The following is a 20,549-nucleotide window of genomic DNA, read 5'->3' as shown; positions in this document are numbered from 1 at the left end:
GTACAGTACTTAGCACATTGCCTGACACAAATATACTCAATAAGCATGATAAATAGCATTTTATTATCATGGAGGCTAACTTGTTATCTATTATCTGTAAACTTTCTTTATGGCTCTCTTATGACACCTACGACTGTCCTCCTTGTATCAGAGTTATTTACATAAGGGCTAAACTCCTGAACCCAGCTCCTTGGGGGAAGAAAGCTTGTCTGCTTCATACCCTGTAGGGCCCAGCACAACGAGGCAGCACGAAGGAGAAGGTGAGGCTGAAGGGGTAGCTAGCAAGCCTTTTTACCGTGGCCAGATTTGCTTTCCATTGTAACTGAATACATGCCCGCATAATCGAATTTGGAGAGTTGTGCAAGATGAACCGTATTATATGCCATGCAGTCTGACATTGTCTTTTCTGTTTTATTTCGGTTCGTTAAAGAAGTCTCATCTTGGCCCACTCCATTTGTTTCAAAACTTGCGAATGAGTCTCACCCTGCGGTTGTTAAATCCGTGGGCTAGACCGTGAAGCAGCCCTGACTCTGGCCACCGAAGGTGGGGGTGTAGTGAGTGGAAAGCTGACAGAAATGCTGGGCCTGCCCCATGTGGCAACTGCTTTGAGGATACTTAGGGACCAAGTCTAAATAGCTGAGACGAGGCATATCGAGACTACTAGGGATGGGGGGGCTTTGGCTTGAAAATGCTGAGTTTTTAAGGTGAAAGCATGCAATACAGAGCTAGGTCATTCCAGCAGCTCTATTCAAAAACAAAGAGAGAAAGAAAAAGAAGAGGAACAATTCCCTTGAAATGCGGCTGGCAGGACAGAAGGCCAGGTGGACACGGGATCTCTCTCCTGCCCCAGGGACTCTCCCTTTACCCAGATTGTTGTTTTCCTATCAAAAATAGCCTTTGACTGGTTAAAAAACCCCACCAAGTGGAACACAGGCCCCAAACTTTATTTTTCTATTTATTTTTTATTTTTAAATATTTAATTAATTAATTTATTTGACAGAGAGAGAGCAAGAGAGAGAGCACAAGCAGAGGGAGAGGGAGAAGCTGGCTCTCCACTGAGCAGGGAGCCCAATGTGGGGGCTCGATCCAAGGACCCTGGGATCATCCCCTGAGCGAAAGGCAGGTGCTTCACTGACTGAGCCACCCAGGGGCCCCCTTCATTTTTATTTTGAGAGAGAGAGACAGCACAAGTGTGGAGGTGGGGGGGGAGAGGTGGAGGGAGAGGGAGAGAGAGAATCTCAAGCAGACTCCACACCAGACGCGGGGTTCAATCTCACAAGCGGGAGGTCATGACCTGAGCCGGAATCAAGAATCGGATTCTTTTTTTTTTTCTTTTTTCAGAATATTAATATTTATTGAAATATTCCAGTAGTGAAACTAAACATTAGTAATACTAAATTGACAAAACCTCTTCTTTTTTTTAAAATGATTTTTTATTATATTATGTTAGTCACCATACAGTACATCCCCGGTTTCCGATGTAAAGTTCGATGATTCATTAGTTGCGTATAACACCCAGTGCACCATGCAATACGTGCCCTCCTTACTACCCATCACCAGACTATCCCATTCCCCCACCCCCCCTCCCCTCTGAGGCCCTCAGTTTGTTTCTCATAGTCCATAGTCTCTCATGTTTCATTCCCCCTTCTGATTACCCCCCCTTTCTTTATCCCTTTCTTCCCCTACTGATCATCCTAGTTCTTATGTTCCATAGATGAGAGAAATCATATGATAGTTGTCTTTCTCCTCTTGACTTATTTCACTTAGCATTATCTCCTTCCGGTGCCGTCCATGTTGTAGCAAATGTTGAGAACTCGTTCTTTCTGATAGCTGAGTAATATTCCATTGTATATATGGACCACAACTTCTTAATCCAGTCATCTGTTGAAGGGCATCTCGGCTCCTTCCACGATTTAGCTATTGTGGACATTGCTGCTATGAACATTGGGGTGCATATGGCCCTTCTCTTCACTACGTCTGTATCTTTGGGGTAAACACCCAGTAGTGCAATGGCTGGATCATAGGGTAGCTCAATTTTTAACTTTTTAAGGGACCTCCACACTGTTTTCCAGAGTGGCTGTACCAACTTGCATTCCCATCAACAATGTAGGAGGGATCCCCTTTCTCCACATCCTCTCCAACAATTGTTGTCTCTTGCCTTGTCTATTTTTGCCATTCTAACTGGCGTAAGGTGGTATCTCAGTGTGGTTTTGATTTGAATTTCCTTGATGGCTAATGATTTTGAACATTTTTTCATGTGTCTGTTAGCCATTTGTATGTCTTCATTGGGAAAGTGTCTGTTCATATCTTCTGCCCATTTTTTGATTTGTTTATTTGTTTCTCGTGTATTGAGTTTGAGAAGTTCTTTGTAGATCTTGGATACCAGTCCTTTATCTGTAGTGTCATTTGCAAATATATTCTCCCATTCCGTGGGCTGCCTCTTAGTTTTTCTGACTGTTTCCTTGGTGCAGAAACTTTTAATCTTGATGAAGTCCCATAAATTCATTTTATCTTTTGTTTCTCTTGCCTTTGGGGATGTGTCATGAAAAAGGTTGCTTTGGCCGATGTCGTAGAGGTTGCTGCCTATGTTCTCCTCTAGGATTTTGATGGATTCCTGTCTCACATCGAGGTCTTTCATCCATTTGGAGTTTATTTTTGTGTATGGTGTGAAGGAGTGGTCAAATTTCATTCTTTTGCATGTAGCTGTCCAATTTTCCCAGCACCATTTATTGAAGTGACTGTCTTTTTTCCACCGGATGTTTTTTCCTGCTTTATCAAAGATTAGTTGCCCAAAGAGCCGAGGATCCATTTCTGGGCTCTCTATTCTGTTCCATTGGTCTATGTGTCTGTTTTTGTGCCAGTACCATGCTGGCTTTGTGATCACAGCTTTGTAGTACAGCTCAAAATCCGGCATTGTGATGCCCCCAGCTTTGTTTTTCCTTTTCAACAGTTCCTTGGAGATTCGGGGCCTTTTCTGTTTCCATACACATTTAAGGACTGTTTGTTCCAGTTCTTTGAAAAATGTCCTCGGTATTTTGATCGGGATAGCATTGAAAGTGTAGATAGCTCTGGGTAGCATGGACATTTTAACTATGTTAATTCTTCCGATCCATGAGCATGGAATATCTTTCCATCTTTTTATGTCTTCCTCAATGTCTTTCAAGAGTGATTTACAGTTTCTAGAATATAGATCCTTTACGTCTCTGGTTAAGTTAATTCCAAAGTAACGTATGGTTTTTGGTGGTATTGTAAATGGGATGGATTCCCTAATTTCTCTTTCTTCGGTCTCGTTTTTCGTGTATAGAAATGCAACTGATTTCTGAGCATCGATTTTGTATCCCGCCACGTTACTGAATTGCTCTATAACTTCTAATAGTTTGGGAGTGGCTTCTTTTGGGTTTTCCATATAGAGTATCATGTCATCTGCGAACAGAGACATTTTGACTTCTTCTTTGCCGATCTGGATACCTTTGATCCCTTTTTGTTGTCTGATTGCTGTTGCAAGGACTTCTAGTACTATGTTGAATAATAGTGGCGAGAGTGGGCATCCTTGTCGAGTTCCTGATCTTAAAGGAAAGGCTTCCAGCTTTTCCCCATTGAGAATAATATTTGCAGTAGGCTTTTCATAGATGGCTTTTATGAGATTGAGAAATGTACCTTCTATTCCTACACTCTGAAGGGTTTTAATCAGGAAAGGATGCTGTATTTTGTCAAATGCTTTTTCGGCATCGATTGAGAGGATCATATGGTTCCTGAGTCTTTTCTTGTTGATATGATGTATCACGCTGATTGATTTGCGAATATTGAACCATGCTTGCATCCCAGGTATGAATCCCACTTGATCGTGATGGATAATCCTTTTAATGTACTGTTGGATTCTATTAGCGAGTATCTTGTTGAGGATTTTGGCATCCATATTCATTAGGGAGATCGGTCTGTAATTCTCCTTTTTAAGGGGGTCTTTGCCTGGTTTGGGGATCAAGGTAATATTGGCCTCATAGAATGAGTTTGGTAGCTTTCCTTCTGTTTCTATTTTTTGAAATAGCTTTAGGAGAATAGGTATTATTTCTTCTTTGAATGTTTGGTAGAATTCCCCAGGAAAACTGTCCGGGCCTGGAGTTTTGTTATTTGGAAGGTTGTTTATCACTGACTCAATTTCTTCATAATTAATTGGCCTGTTTAAGAAATCAATTTCTTCCGGTTTTAATCTTGGTAGTTTATAGGTTTCCAGGAAGGATTCCATCTCTTCCAGATTGCTTAGTTTATTGGCATATAGCTGTTGATAAAAATTTCTAATAATCCTTCCAATTTCAATGGTGTTTATCGTGACCTCTCCTTTTTCATTCATAATTTTAATAATCTGGGTCCTTTCTCTTTTCTTTTGGATAAGTGTTGCCAGTGGTCTGTCAATTTTATTGATTCTCTCCAAGAACCAGCTTCTAGTCCTGTTGATCTGCTCTACTGTACTTCTGGTTTCTGCTTGATTGATCTCAGCTCTAATTTTGGTCAACTGCTTCCTCGTGCGTGGATTAGGCCTGTCCTTCTGTTGCTGTTCCAGCTTCTTGAGGTGAGAATATAAAAACTGCATTTTAGATTTTTCTATTCTTTTTAGTGAGGCTTGGATGGCTATGTATTTCCCCCTTAGGACTGCCTTTGCAGTATCCCATAGGTTTTGGACCTTTGTATTTTCATTCTCATTGGTCTCCATAACTTGTTTAATTTGATTTTTGATTTCCTGGTTTATAGAGTCATTCCTGAGCAGGATGGTTCTTAGTCTCCAAGTGTTTGAGTTTCTTCCAAATTTTTCCTTGTGGTTGAGTTCCAATTTCAGAGCGTTGTGGTCTGAGAATATGCAGGGGATAATTTCAATCTTTTGGTATCGGTTGAGACCTGTTTTGTGTCCCAGAACATGGTCTATTCTTGAGAATGTTCCATGGGCATTAGAATAGAATGAGTATCCTTTGGTTCTGGGGTGTAGTGTTCTATATATATCTATGAGGTCCAACTCGTCAAGTATGGCATTCAAAGCCTTTGATTCTTTGCTTAGTTTTTGCCAGGGTGTTCTGTCTATTTCTGATAGTGGAGTGTTGAGGTCCCCTACTATTAATGTATTTTTATTTATATGTCTCTTTATTCTGGTTAAGAGTTGGCTTGTGTATCTTGCTGCTCCCCTGTTGGGGGCATATATATTTATAATTGTCATATCCACTTGTTGAATGCTTCCTTTAAGAATAATATAGTGCCCTTCTGCGTCTCTAACTATAGTCTGTAGTTTAAAATCCAATTTATCTGATATGAGAATTGCTACCCCAGCTTTCTTTTGAGGTCCATTTGCGTGAAAGATGGTACTCCATCCCCTTACTCTCAGTCTGAATGCATCTTTGGGTTCGAAATGAGTCTCTTGTAGACAGCAAATGGATGGGTCATTTCTTTTTATCCAATCTGCAACCCTGTGGCGCTTTATGGGATGGTTCAAACCATTTACATTAAGACTGATCACTGAGAGATATGATTTTAATGGTGCCATGTGGCCAGTAAAGTCTTTGTTTGTATTGGTTGTGACTTTCTGTTCTGTATCACTCTTGGGGCCTTTTTACCTTTATAGAACCCCCTGTAATATCTCCTGTAGGGCTGGTTTCGTGGTTACAAAATTGGTTAGTGACTGGCGATTCTGAAATGTCTTTATTTCTCCATCAATTCTGAATGACAGCCTTGCTGGATAAAGGATCCTTGGCTGCATGTTTTTCTCTGAAAGAGCTTTAAATATGCTCCCCCAACCCTTTCTCTCATTCCAGGTCTGTGTAGACAGGTCTGACGTAATTCTGATGCCTTTGCCTTGGTACGTGAGCGATTTCTTTGCCCTGGCTGCTTTCAATACTGTATCCTTGGATCTAATATTTGCGAATTGCACTATGACGTGACGTGGCATAGGTTTGTCGTGGTTGAGCTTGGGAGCGGTCCTCTCTGCCTCTTGGACACGAATGTTTGTTTCCCTTGCTAGATTAGGGAAGTTTTCAGCTACAATTTGTTCAAATATCTCTTCTAGACCTCTGTTTTTCTCCACCCCCTCGGGGACGCCGATGATTCTGACATTGGATCGTTTCATTGAGTCAGTAATCTCCCCTAACCTACATTCGTGGGCATGTATTTTTTTAAGTCCAGCTTCTATTTTCTTCTAGTAACCCATCCTCCAATTCGCTAATACGTTCCTCTGCCTCAGTGACCCTGGCCGTCAGAGCCTCTAGTTTTGACTGCATTTGGCTCATAGAATTTTTAATTTCTGCCAGATTCGCTCTCATTTCCGCCCTTAGAGATTCTATATTCTCATTAACATTTTCGTTAATACTTTTTTCAAGTCTACACATCATCTTGACCATTGTTACTCTGAATTCCATTTCTGATAATTTGGTTACATCCATATCCATTAGTTCTGTGGCAGAGGCCACAGACTCACTGTCTTTTCTTTGCTGGGGGGGAGGGCTTCTCCTTCTCGTCATTCTGATGAGGAGAGGTTGCGGGGTTGTCCAGAGCCCAAATTATTGACTGGGACCCAGGCCGTGTGCCCTTGTTTTATAGGGACCTTAGGGATGTGGGCTTCTTCTTTAAAGATTTTATTTATTTATGTGGCAGAGAGACAACCAGCGAGAGAGGGAACAGAAGCAGGGGAGTGGGAGAGGAAGAAGCAGGCTCCCAGCGGAGGAGCCCGATGAGGGACTCCTTTCCGGAACGCCGGGATCACGCCCTAAGCCGAAGGCAGGCGCTCAATGACTGCGCCACCCAGGCACCCGGGTTGTGGGCTTCTTGATTTTCAGTCTGCATTCTGTGTTCTGGGGGAGGGGCCTGCCGCGCCGATACTCAGGCAGCCCTGTTTGGGTAGAGTCTCCGAGTCCCCTGCGAGGGGGGATGGGGATGGGCACTCTCTGAGCCGGTATTTCCAGGCTTTTGTTCTCTGGCGGCTTTCCCTGGCGGTTTGCTGTGCCTCTTCTGAGGGTCAGAGCAGCAGCGGCTGAATTTCAGCCTCTGTCACAGAACAGAGGGATTGCGGCCCGTTCTCTACTAATGTTCTGGCCACTTTAACTCTGTTTCTGTTGGTGCTGCTCAACCCTGCAGCGTCCCGGGATGTGCGCCCCACACCCGGCGTCCCAGCCCTCACTTCCAGGGCCGGCGCGTCTCTGTCCTTTGTGTTTCTAACGCCGCCAGCCGCCAGCCGCCCCGCGCGCTCCGGAAGCTCCCGGTCTCAGTCTGGATCCAGTGAGCGCACCAGGATTCCGGGGTTCCGCGAGATGCCTGGTGGCGCGCGCGCACCCGGCTCACGGTCTCAGTCTGCTGTTTTGCGGGTGCCGTCCGCGAGCCCCGCCCGCTCTCCCGTGCAGGTGGCTACCGCTTCCTGGCGCCCGAACGCGGCGGCTCCCTCCCCCTTCCGTTTATCTTCCGATATCTGTGCGCAGTTTCATGGCTCCCCGCTTCGTACCTCAATACTCAGCGCTGGAGATGTTCATTTGTAGAGATCCAGATGCATCTTCCTGCGTCTCAGGCTGGTTCCGTGGTTGTTTAGGCTGGTCTGGTACCTATCCAGCTCGACTCAGGGGACCGGCTGAAAACGGTGTCTCCTACTCCTCCGCCATCTTAACTCCCCCTCGACAAAACCTCTTCTTGAACATACTACATACACCTATCTTCAAGTAATCCTTCTTTCAGGTAGGAAGGGATTATCAATAATTGTTTGGCAACATAGGCACTTCGCTATGTTGTGGTCTTTTAATGCCCTCCCTCAGTCAGATTTCTGCTCCCTCCTTTACCTCCTCCTACCTGTGACTCCAAGAATCAGATTCTTAACCGACTGAGCCACCCATGTGCCCCCCATCTTATTATCCTTAAGGCACCATTTTGTTCTCCGGGCTTTTGCTTCTATAGCCTCATAACCGTTTCAAGTTCCAGGCTGTTTTACAATCTCATCTGCAGAGTTGGAGCTTCAGCTTTCAATTTCTTTTGGCTGCCATTTGATCTTTCTATACAAGTTAGATTCATTCATTTTTTCATTCATTTCGTCTGTCAATTTCTTGAGCACTTATTATGCGCCAGGCACACGCTACCAGCTACTGAGTTCACGGTGCACAAAATCAAGTTCCTTAATGTCACTGAGCACCCGGTTAGGAAGCAGAAGCAGAAACGAATCCTCCATTCACACAAAGAAATAAAAATGGCCCCTGTGATAGGTGCAGTACAGGAAAGGTATGTGACGATTTGACAGTGTTGATAAATCGTTAGTCAGGAGTGTGTTCTTTGGGGAAGTGAGGTTTGAGCTGAGTACTGAAGGATGAGGAGCAGTTAGGAAAAAGGAATGGGAACATTCAAGGCACGCAGGACAGGGCCGTGGGGTGGGAGGAAGCAGGTTGAGCATGAGGAACACAGAGAAGGCCAGTGAAGTAGTAGGAAGGTTCTAGAGAGTAGAGTGGGAAGCTCAGCCGTGGCTTTATGCTGCAGAAATTCACCTACTACCTTGTTTTAGCCTATGTTAGGGTGTTTTGACTTTATCCTCAAGGCAATGTCAGTCAACTAGAAGGTTCTGTGGGTACTGGTACATAGTGGCAGTGGGAAGATATGATCACATTTATTTTGGAAAATGCCACTTTGGCTACAGTGTGGAGAATGAGTGGGTGGCTGGGGAAGGGTGAATGCAGATAAAATGTACAAAGCTATCGTGTGGGTTCCACGTACTCTGTGTTAAGCATTGTCGTAAGGGGTTTTTATACAGACTGTTATGGAATCTTCATGACCTGTCAGGTGGCTGGTTATTATCCCCACATAGCCTGTGAGGAACCTGAAGCTCAGAGAAATGAAGAGACTCGCCCAAGATCACACAGCTGGAATGTAGCAGAGCTGGGATCTTATCCCAGGGGGCCGCTCAGACGTCAAGGCCAGAGGTGATTGTGTCTTGGGCCAGACGAGTGGTGATGGGGAGAAGTTCGGCAGGGAAAAGTGATAGTAATTCATGGTAATGTGGGTGTGGGGGGTAGAAGGAAATGTTAAGGAAAATGTTTAAATTTCTGATTTGTACAACTGAGTGGCCAGTGGTATGTTCATGGAGGCAGGGAATATTGAAAGACAGTGAAAGGAGCTTGCAAGGCACTGAAGAGTGGTTGGCGAGGCAAAGCAGGAGACTAGCATGGAAATGGGGGTTGGGGGGATCCTCAGGAAGTGATTCAATAGGAAGTGGTGGGCCCCAGCCTCGACTGCTGCTCGGGGTGTCCTGTTCAACCCCATCACTCTGAGTTCTGTTGCATGTGCTGCCACGTGGGAGTGCTCACACCAATTTGTCACATTCTCGAAGGTGTCCAACTCAAGATGTCCCTTGATCTGGATGTCCAGTGCTGCGTGGCATTCTTGAAAGAGATTGCCATTAAGTGCGGCCTCTTTCCCCGGCCTTGTTGATTTTCTTCCTCCACAGTCGGGGGCTACCTGTTTTCCCATCTGTAGTTCAATCCCGCCTGAGCCCTTGGACCAATCTGGATTTTAGACAGGAGGAAGTCAGGCAGTTCCAGCATAGCCATCCAGACTTCAGTATTGGGTTATTATTCCTATCATAACCTTGCTTCCCATTTTTAAAAACAGGGCTTCTAGGTTATATCTATATCCATATCTATATCTGTATCTATATCTATATCTGAGTCCTTGTATCAGCAGGTGAAACAATGGCTATGAAAATGCTTTGGAAATGATAGAACTCAATGTAAAGCTTCTAGCATAGGCGATTAGTACACAGTAGATTCTCAGTAAATAGTAGCTATTGCTTCTGGGACCATTGCTTGGTTACTGCAGGTCAACCAAACCAAGTCACAAAGAGTGTCGTGGAATTGCAGTATCTTTTCAAGGAGTGACCTATTCCTCTCCTTCCGAGATCCCTCTTGCCCTGCTCTGGACACATTACCACGCTCTCAGATTTTCTACTTAGACCAGTCTGTGCCTTTTCCTAACCTGGTTGGTAAGGTGGAGGATGGGATATTCAAAGAGAGCACGGGGCTTCTGGAATCAGGCGGATCTGCATTTGAACCCTGACCTCAGGGAAGGTACCTAACCTTTCTCCAGTTTCCTCAACTGTAGAATCAGAGGACCTCTCACGCCTTGAAGGATTGAATTCAGCCAAATACATCAAGGCACCTGGCCGTGCACTGGTACTCATTAACTACGAGCTTCTTTTCCTCCCTCTTTTCTTCCACGTGCCTCATCATAGCTGCTCGGAGCCTTGCAGACTTCTGAAGCAGGTCTCATTTTCCTATCATAAAAAAGTCCCGTGACTTAGGGGTGTGCTGTAAACTTTGATCTGTTTTATTCTTGTGCACGCTACTGTGCCACATCGACTCTCAGACCACCAGGATGGTGTGTAACTAATTATTGCTTGACTAGCCCAGTTAATATTAACTGACACTTTACTATGTGAAAGGCACCGTAGGAAATATGAGTCCACCCCAGTCCTGACTCTTTACATTGGGCTGAGTTACCTACCCTTCTTTTCAACACTCCCTTGGGGGCCTATGAAGCCAGCCCCAATAGCTATGGGGCACTTCAGGTGATTGCTGTGGCTTCTCTTGCCCCTAATTAGTTACGATTGGATTTTGCTAGATCTTGCCTCCCTCCTTCTCTCCTTTGGCTGTGTACTCTGATTTTGATCGTTCCTGTCTCCGACTCCTCCAGGATTTGATCTTTTCCCTAACTTTCTCCTTGGCATTTGGACGTTGGCTGGCTGGTATCCCTCCTGGCTTAGCTAACCACTTTGGCCCCAGAGTTTCCTATTGCCTCAGATGCGAGTACTTCCCTCTTCACCCTGTTTTCCTGCCCAGTGGGCTCCTACCACCTGTTCAGGTCTGAATTCTGTATCAGTCAGTCATAATGACTGAGGGTGAGGGTGAGGGTGGGGTGAGAGGAGGTGAGGGCTAACCAATAAAAATTTGACAGGGAGCTCACAGTCCATTTGGGGATGATAAAGACATCAACACTTAGGAAAAAAAGCAAGGAATGAATGGTAAATATCAAATAATTAAGGATATCAATATAAGTTAATATTAAAACTGTCATCTAGTATTTTTAAAAATGTACATTATCTGAAAAGAAATGATTTTTCAGAGGTGCCCAATATACAAACTAGGGTCTCTTGGACAATCTAGTTTAAGATACTAACTACGGGGGCGCCTGGGTGGCTCAGTCGTTAAGCGTCTGCCTTCTGCTCAGGGTGTGATCCCGGCGTTATGGGATCGAGCCCCACATTGGGCTCCTCCGCTGGGAGCCTGCTTCTTCCTCTCCCACTCCCCCTGCTTATGTTCCCTCTCTCACTGGCTGTCTCTCTCTGTTAAATAAATAAATAAAATCTTTACAAAAAAAAAAGATACTAACTACATATTTTAAAAATAATTTTATATTCAGGTTTTCTTATTTTTTCACTTAGAAATATTTTTTGTAGCTCATTTTCCTGTTAAGATCGTAATTTTAGAGTATGTGATTCCAATACAAAGAAAGTCCCTTTGCAATGGGGTTAAAATAACCGAGACTCATTAGCAGAAATATCATGACTGGATTGTTGTTTATAGTGTACACTTTTTCAGAGTTTTGTTCTACAAGATTTAGCTTGTCAAAAGTAAAACAGCCGTTTATTTTACCAGCAAAATAGGTTGATTAGGGAATAGCAGCGGAATTTCAATTCAGGATATGATATGAGAGCTATGGCAAACCATAGATAAGACTGGAGAACAAAGGAGAGGAACTGTACAGAGAAAAGGAGGAAGTCGGAGGGGCTCTTTGAACAAAAGTACTTTGGAGGAAAGCAAGAGTTCAGGGTGGTGATGGTTTCTCATTGGGTGATTTGTGGTCATTTTTTATTGGCTGCACTTGTTGCTAGGCAAGGAGAAATCCTTTCCTCCTGTTGGAATAGTCAGGTAGGCTTCTTCCTGTAGTGAATGCAAGGTACTCCTCTTTTTGATGGGGGTCTGTAATTTCCGAATAGTGGTAGTGTGTGAGAGCGCCTCCTTCTGGCCTCCCGACTCCAATTTAAATGAGGTTTCCTTCATTCAGTTTCTTTTTTTAAAAAAGATTTTATTTATTTATTTGAGAGAGAGACAGAGAAAGAGAACGAGCAGGGGGAGGGGCAGAGGGAGAAGCAGACTCCCCGCTGAGCAGGGAGTCCGATGTGGGACTCGATTCCAGGACCCTGGGATCATGCCCTGAGCCAAAGGCAGACACTTAACCAACTGAGCCACCCAGGCGTCCCACCCTTCATTCAGTTTCATAAGCTGAATCCACGTTCAAATCTGGATGTACTCAGTTCTATAAAAATATTTGTCAATCTTACCTTGCAAAATGGATAAGTGGGATTGTTCATATTACTACTGGATCATTCGTGTTTCCTTTTTTTTTTTTTTTCTTTTTCATCTACTGCCATAACTTGTGTAAGCTGGTTGAGGCTGGAGGGGAAGCCATGGAACCTGAGGAGGGACAGGAAAGAAATAGGAGAACTAAACAGTCTATATACTGGCTCCCAAGGATAAGGAAATTGAAAGGGAATGGGTGCTGGGGAGAAAGAATTCCAAACAGAGTTGTGATATTGTGATTTCTAATAAGAAATATGTATTTGGTCTTCCCTGTTTCTGGCGTGGAGCTCCTAAAACCGTTGGAATTTCCTGTGATGAGAGCAGTAAAGCTGTCTGTTTTATGTCATTGAAATGACTTTGGGATCACACCTAAGGATAGGGGTTGGTTGCCAGGTGAACCAACCTTGTGATTAGCTGGCTGGAACTTTCAGCCTTGCCCCTTGACCTCCAAGGAGGGGAGAGGGCCTGAAGGTTGAATCAATCACCAGTAGTCAATGATTTAACAAATCATGCCTATGTAATTAGACCTGTACAATCTATAGCTGGTCGGTCAGAAGCACAGGTGATAACCTGACCTTGAGGGGGAGGTCTGGTGGGAGTGAACCCTTAACTTGTGAAAACTGATGCTATCTCCCGGTAAATAGTCTCAGAATTGGGTTTAATTGTAGGACACCCAGCTGCTGTCTGGAGAATTGCTTGTCAGTGTGAGGGAGACCATTCCCCACCCCCCACAGCTTGGAATTGGGTACAGAACCCAAACTGAGTGTTCAAAGGGACACAGCAAACTCCAGCCTTGAAGAATAGCCATGTAGTGATGTTTGGAGTCGGGCTGATGGGTGCTGTTGGTATGTGGAAGTAGCCCCAGTTTAGGGTAAAGGGAGCGTTTGGGTTCTGGTCAAGTAAGTTGAGGTTTAGGGCAGGCATTGAGCCTCAAATTGAGGAACTGGATTGCAAAGCAAGAATCCAAGGTAGGAGTCCACTTTTCTAGACTGAACAAAGCCAATGGGGATTAGAAGAATAACTAGGTGTGAGTATGCTCACTCTTGACTTCAGGTCCACCAGTTTAAGAAGAGCCATACTTCTCTCAACCACCAATCCTCCAGGGCTCAAGCCTACAGTCACTGAACCTACCAGTCATTGAATTGTTGTATGCCCCTTTTTAATTGCCTTAGGGACTAGCAGGGTCAAGCTACAGGTTGAAAACAACCTTAGTTTGAAAAGTCACATGAGGCTTCTATCTATAAGAACCCTATTTATGTACCACTTTCTAGGACCGTCTGTATTGTTCAAATATTTGTTGAAGATTAGCTGTTATGGTAGTTAATTTTATGTGTCCACTTGGTTAGGCCATGGTGTGCAGATATTTGGTCAAATATTATTCTAGATGTTGCTGTGAAGGTATTTGGTACATGACATTAACATTTAAATCAGTAGACTTTGAGTAAAGCAGATTACTCTCCATAATGTGAGTGGGCCTCATCTAATCAGTTGAAGGCCTTAATAGGACAAAGATTAACTTGCCACCAGGAAGGAAGAATTCTGCCGGCAGACTGACTTGAGCTTAAACATAAACTGTTCCTTGGGTCTCCAGCCTTACAGTCTCCACAATTGTGTGAGCCAATTCCTTAAGTATCTCTCTCTCTCTATGTCATTTTATTTTAAGATCCTTATTATTTTTTAAGTAATCTCTATACCCAATAGGGGGCTCAAACTCACAACCCAAAGATCAAGAGTCACATGCTCTACTGACTGAACTAGCCAGGTGCCCCTATTTTTTATTTTTTAAAGATTTTTTTGGGGGGAGACACCTGGGTGGCTCAGTTGGTTAAGTGTCTGCCTTCGGCTCAGGTCATGATCCTAGGGTCCTGGGATCGAGTCCCACATCAGGCTCCCTGCCTGCTTCTCCCTCTGCCTGCTGTTCCCCCTGCTTGTGCTCTCTCTGACAAATAAATAAATAAAATCTTTAAAAAAAAATTTTTTTTTTTTGGAGAGAGAGAGAGTGAGCACACATGGGAAGAGGGAGAGAGAGAATCCCAAGCAGGCTCCACGCTCAGTGCAGAGCCTGACATGGGGCTCAGTCTCACAACCCTGAGATCATGACCTGAAGTGGAATCAAGAGTCAGACTTCTAACTGACTGAGCCAACCAGGCGCCCCTAAAGACTTTCATTTTTAAGTCATCTCCACACCCAGTGTGGGGCTTTGACTCACAACCCTGAGATCGATAGTTGCATGCTCCTGCTACTGAGCCAGCCAGACGCCCCTCTCTTGATAGATCTTATTGGGACTGTTTCTCTGGAACCCTTACACAGTTGTCTCATATGAATTACATGAATTTTACTCCATTGAAGGGTATCACCTGCTTATGTCATTCTTCCTTTGAAACTATTCCATTAAGGGGCTCTCTATCCTTTTCTCCCACCTGGTTCTAACACAAGGATAATAGAAAAAAAGTCACAGAGTTGGAAAACTTCATATATTAACTGCATTTTGAAAATAGCTGCTTTTAAGACCTGCTTGCTCTTTTTAAAGAAGATTTTATTTATTTGAGAGAGAGTGAGAGAACATGAGTAGGGGAGGAGCCAAGGGAGAGGCAGAGGGAGAAGCAGACTCCTGGCTGAGCAGGGAGCCCGATGCGGGGCTTGATCCCATGACCCTGAGGTCATGACCTGAGCCAAAAGAAGACGCTTAATGGAGTGAGCCACCCAGCCCTAAGACCTGCTTGCTTTTGACATCAAAACTTGACCGTAGTTGAACTGATGAGTGGAAAAGTTGTCGCATGAAAATGAAATGTTGAACTCTGAAGGATATTAAGAGACATTGTGGACATATTTGTTTGAACTGATTTCAGTTGTGGAAGTTTTTTCGAACGCCTGCAATGGGGGATACATGAACACAAGTGGTGATCTCATGGCCGACCAAGCCTGCCTCTGGCTTTCTGCGCAGCGTGAGGCTGTGTGGCTGCTTGGGCTTGTGATTCCTCCCGGGACATACATTATTTAGTTTGTTAGCTCAGTGCAAGTTAATATTAAAATTCCTGGGTGGTCTTTGTTTTAAAATGCATTTGCGTCCATTGCACTGCCAATACATTAATAAGCCTGAAAAATGGAGTAGTATATGAGGTAACTTAAAATATGAGTGGTTCTTCTGTGAATTTAGGGCAGATACTCTCTTAGTAACTAAGCTGCTAAATGTTGAAACTCCTTTTTCCCTGAAGGCACTTAAATCTTAGTTTTGGTTGGACATCTTCCTGGTGGCTGAAAGCTAGTAACTATGGACATTCCTCAAGCTGTTTTCTCAAGTTTCTTACATTTTTCTTTTCCTTGACTTCAAGTTGGCTCCTTCCAGCTGTTTATGTTTTGATCTGTTGTTTTCTAAATATTCAATTTCCTTTAATATGTTCAGTGGAAAATTTCAATTTCTAGGGTAGAGAATACTACCATTTATCAAAATTAGTTTATTGTGAAATTGAAGTCATCCACTAAAAGCTGTTTTTGGTTTCACCGTAATGTATTGCTGACGTTCTTATATGGGATATATATATTGCTAGGACCTAGAATCGTGCTCCAGAGAAAACTCAATGAGTCCGTCTTCAACTAAGTTAATAAAACCCAACCAAAAGTTGATAGTAAAGAGAAGGGCAAACATACTGTGTAGAAAGTGTTCTCTTTTAACAAATACCACTATATTTCCCTTTATTGCTCCATTTGCTACTTTAAAATCCATACATATATGTTTTTGCTGATTTAGTTCTTTTTTAAAAAAAGATTTTACTTATTTATTTGAGAGAGGGAGCGCAGGAGAGAGTGAGCATGAGTGGGGGAGGATGGGGTAGGGCTGATGGGGGACGGGGAGAGGGAGAGGGAGAAGCAGGCTCTCCGCTGAGCAGGGAGCCTCACACAGGGCTGGATCCCAGGACCCAGGGATTCTGACCTGAGCCAAAGTCAGACACTGAACTGACTGAGCCACTGAGGCGCCCTGATGGCTTAGTTCTTGAATAAAAAATCATAGAGAAACTCTGGAAGGATACATAAGAAATGAATAATAATGGATATGTGGGATGGTGGTAGTAGGTGGAAGGGAGAGAAATGGAAAGACTTTTTCGCTGGATATGATTTTATCATTTTTTGGTTTTGAACCTTGTGAAATTATTCATTATTCAAAAATTGAATTAAAGAAAAGGAAATTGTATGAATGAGATCAATTTACAAGTCCCTTCCCAAGGATTCACTAGTATTAATATATTGGTTAATTAATAATGGTTTTTATTGGTTCGTTAATTGGTTAATTAATAGATTTTTTTCCTTTTTAAAAAAATTTTAATTCTGGTATAATTAACATACAGTGTGTGTTATATTACTTTCTGGTGTACAATATAGTGATTCAACAACTCTATACCTTACTCAGTGCTCATCGCAATAAGTCTACTAATAAATAGTTTCTAAAATACTGTATCATTTGTGTTGTGTGTATCTATCACTTTAAACTACCGTAAGCACCTTTGAAACCCAAGTAGTTTAGATATGGTGATACACCAATTTTGATACGCTTTTGAGCTTATTAAAGTGGGATTCTATTTATATAGCTGTCTCAGTTACCCATTTCTGCATAATAAGTTACCCCAGAGTTTAGTGGCTTAAAACAACAGTCTTTGATTTGCTCACTCTCCTGTGAGCTGGTAGTGCGGGCTGGGCTTAGCTGGGATGGTCGGTCCCTGCTGCACTCGGTGTTGGCATGCCTTACTCCTGGCCTTGGGCTTATTCATTTGTCTCGTGGTGGTTAGCTCGGTATCAGCAGGGGGGATGGAAGTAACTGGGCCAAGTGTCACTCACATTCCTGCAGGCTAGCCTGAGTTTCACATGGTTGCTGCCTTCCACCAGCGGCAAGCGAGAGCAAGTTCCAACGCCTAAATGCTTTTCAAGCCTTTGTTTGTGACTTGTTGGCTCGGGTACATGGGCCAGGGAAGTCATCGAATCAATGTGGGAGGCCAAGCACCGAGTCAGTGTGGTAGAGGGCTACAGCAGGGTCATGGCTACAGGGAGATGTGACTCAATGAGGCCATTACTATGAAAGTAATTGTTACGATTTCTAAAAATGTACATTGTTTCTCAAAGCGTTGATACTCAGTGAATTCAACTCATGGCCAAGGAATTCTGTAAACCCCTGAACACTAATGGTAAGTTATAGCTGTTGTCATCCTCTGATTTAAGGTTTTAGCACCAATTAATAGTATCATTTAAAATACTGAGATCAGGGGCGCGTGGGTGGCTCAGTCGGTTAAGCATCTGCCTTGGGCTCAGGTTACGATCCCAGGGTCCTGGGCATCAGGCTGTCTACTCAGCTGGGAGTCTGTTTCTCCCCCTCTCTCTGCCTCTGCCCCCCCCCCCTGGCTTGTGCTCTCTGGCTCTATCTCTCTGTTTTTATAAATAAATAAAATCTTTTAAAAAATAAAATAAAATGCTAAGATCATATCACTGCCTTGCTCCTAATTTTCCCATGGCTTCTTACTGCAATCAGAATAATATTAAAATTTCTTGGCACAGCCCACAGGCCCTAAATGATTTTGTTTTTATCAACATCTACATGGTGTTGTTTTCATATCATGCCCTACCTCTTGGCTGATAATTTACTATTCTTCAGCTATAATCGCTATTTTTCTATTCCTTCAGTGCGTCAAATTCATTCCACCTCAGGGCTTTTCACTTGCCATTCCCTCCCTGGAATGATTTTCCCTCAGATCTTTCCTTGGATGACTTCCTTTCATCCTTCAGAGCTTTGTGCAAATCTTACTTCTTGAGAGCAGTTTTTGCTCTCTACTCCTTCAGAAGTAGCCTCCTCCCATCCCAGATCACTCACTACCCCATCTCTTTCTTTTTTTAAAAAAAGATTCTATGTATTTATTTGAAAGAGAAAGAATGGGCATGAGCAGGGGGGAGGGGCAGAGGGAGAGGAAGAAGCAGGCTTCCCGCTGAGCAGAGAGCCCAAGGTGGGGCTCGATCCCAGAACCCTGGGATCATGACCTGATCCGAAGGCAGATGCTTAACCGACTGAGCCACCCAGGCGCCCCACTCACTATCCCATTTTTGTTTTATTTTTTTTATAAAACTTCTGATTACCTGAAATTATCTTATTTATTCCATTGTTTGTCTGATTATTATCTTACTCTCCCTACTAATGTATAAGCTTTAAAGGCACACTTTGTCTCTTTTGCACCATGTAGAATAGATAGTGGGTACTCAATAAACACATGCAGAATTAGTGAATTAATTAAGTAATGAAAGGCCTGGCCTATTCAGTCTTGACCTTGGAATCTCCACCTGTAAATTGGAGAGGTTGAATCTTCTCTAAAGTCCTTTCCACGTCAAAAAATTGGTTCTTCCCATGCCTATAACTCAGGTCTTAGATGAAGTCGGAGCAGGGGGGAAAAACCTGTCAATAACAAGGAGTGTGGGAATAAATATTCTATATATAACTTTGGTGTTGGGAAAAAATCCATCATAGTGATTTCCCAATAAATAAGGATATAAGTAGAGTTTAGGTTGAGGGTTGATGGAGAAGCTTATACTGAAAAAAATTCTTCAGCATTCTTTGTCACTGTATCTACATAACCAATTATCTTTAAAAAAGGTTTTTTCAAGCTTTATTGAGACATACTGACATATTGCGTAAGTTTAAGACATGTGACGCAATGATGTGTTATATACCCAAGTACCTTGAGTAAAAATAATACCTTTTTTTCCCCTATTTACTGAGAAAGCCAGAGCAAGGCAGACGGGAGCCCTCCCCCGGGTGGCCCCAGTGTCCACATTTCCATCAAAACGATGTAATGTGGACTCCAGAGCCACCCTGCCTGAGATCGAAGCCCAGCTCTGCCTCTGAATCACTGTGAATCCTTAGGGAAGTTATTTAACATTCCGTGCCTCAGATGGCACCTCGACAATGAGGACTCCAGTGGCACTTGCCTCCTAGGATCGTTGAGAGGCTTAAATGAGCACCATGGCATCCAGCACAGCATTAGTCAGAATAATCAGGGAAACAGCAGCAGATGTCAAACCCAAAGAATGGCGAGTGAAGGCTGTGAGTAGGCGGGGGTGAAGAGGCAGGTGGCAGGTCTGGAAGAGTTCAGGACGTTTCCGACACGCATGAGGCTACACTCCCAAGTAGAGTATTGTCAGAGTTGAGCAAGTCGCGTGTGGCTACTTAGGGGAGTAGCTCTCGGCTGTACAGATTTTATTCTGTAAGGAAATAGTTGTTAAACTATTGTGTTTTTTCCAGGGGCGCCTGGATGGCTCAGTGGGTTAAGCATCTGCCTTCGGCTAAGGTCACGATCCTGGAGTGATCCTGGGGTCCTGGAATCGAGCCTGCTTCTGGCTCCCTGTTCAGTGGGGAGTCTTCTTCTCCCTGTCCCTCTGCCCCACCCCCCTGCCCCTGTTCATGCTCGCTCTCTCTCAAATAAATAAATAAATAAATAAATAAAATCTTTAAAAGTTTTTTTTCCCCAAAGGTACTAGGAAAATCTGGTTGAAATGATTGCACTGAATCATTTGCAATGAACTGAAATGCAGTTTCCTCTATCTTGAAGGTATGAATGTGGGATTTATACCAAAACTCTGTATTAAGGTAGTTAAAATACATAGGGCTTGAATCAAAAAAGAGATGCATAGTTGAAAATCATTCACGTTAGGTAGATAAATCACATTCTGAAACTTAATCCTTGAGATGAAGTGGCTGGTACGAAGTTTCAAGGACAATCTAATCAGAATGCGCTATAGCCTCATTAAAGTGTTGTTGACTGCTTGAGAATCTGAGAACATTTAGACCGAGACTGAGATTTTGCCCTTTTTATGGAAAAATAAAAGCATTGCCAAAAGCATCAGTATTATAAACAAGATTGTATCAGGAGAGTATAAAGTACTTAAAAGAATAAACTCTATTAATGCACTCTTTTAGGGATAATTGGTATGCTAATATAGTCAGTCCTTCACATAACATACCTACTTAGTGCCTTGAGTCAATAGATTAAGTCAACAATATTTATTTGTGCAGTACCAATATGCCAGGCTTTATCTGAAACACGGGGATCCAGTAACAAACGAGACAGAACTGGTCCATCCCTTCACGGGGCTTCCATTCTCGTAAGAAGAGTAAGTAAGGGTTTGCATTCATGGGAGGACAGGATTTGAGGAGTACAG

At 43.3% G+C, this 20,549-nt stretch overlaps 1 protein-coding gene across 2 annotated transcripts in view; it reads left to right on the top strand.

The window, feature by feature from the left end:
- Nucleotides 1-20,549, top strand: part of KLHL13 (kelch like family member 13) — a 282,631-nt gene that overhangs the window by 57,610 nt on the left and 204,472 nt on the right. The window lies entirely within an intron of this gene.

The sequence above is a fragment of the Ursus arctos genome, chromosome X, assembly GCF_023065955.2.
Source record: "Ursus arctos isolate Adak ecotype North America chromosome X, UrsArc2.0, whole genome shotgun sequence".
In the NCBI taxonomy this organism is placed as follows: domain Eukaryota; kingdom Metazoa; phylum Chordata; class Mammalia; order Carnivora; family Ursidae; genus Ursus; species Ursus arctos.
This window is presented reverse-complemented; position numbering and strand designations above follow the sequence as displayed.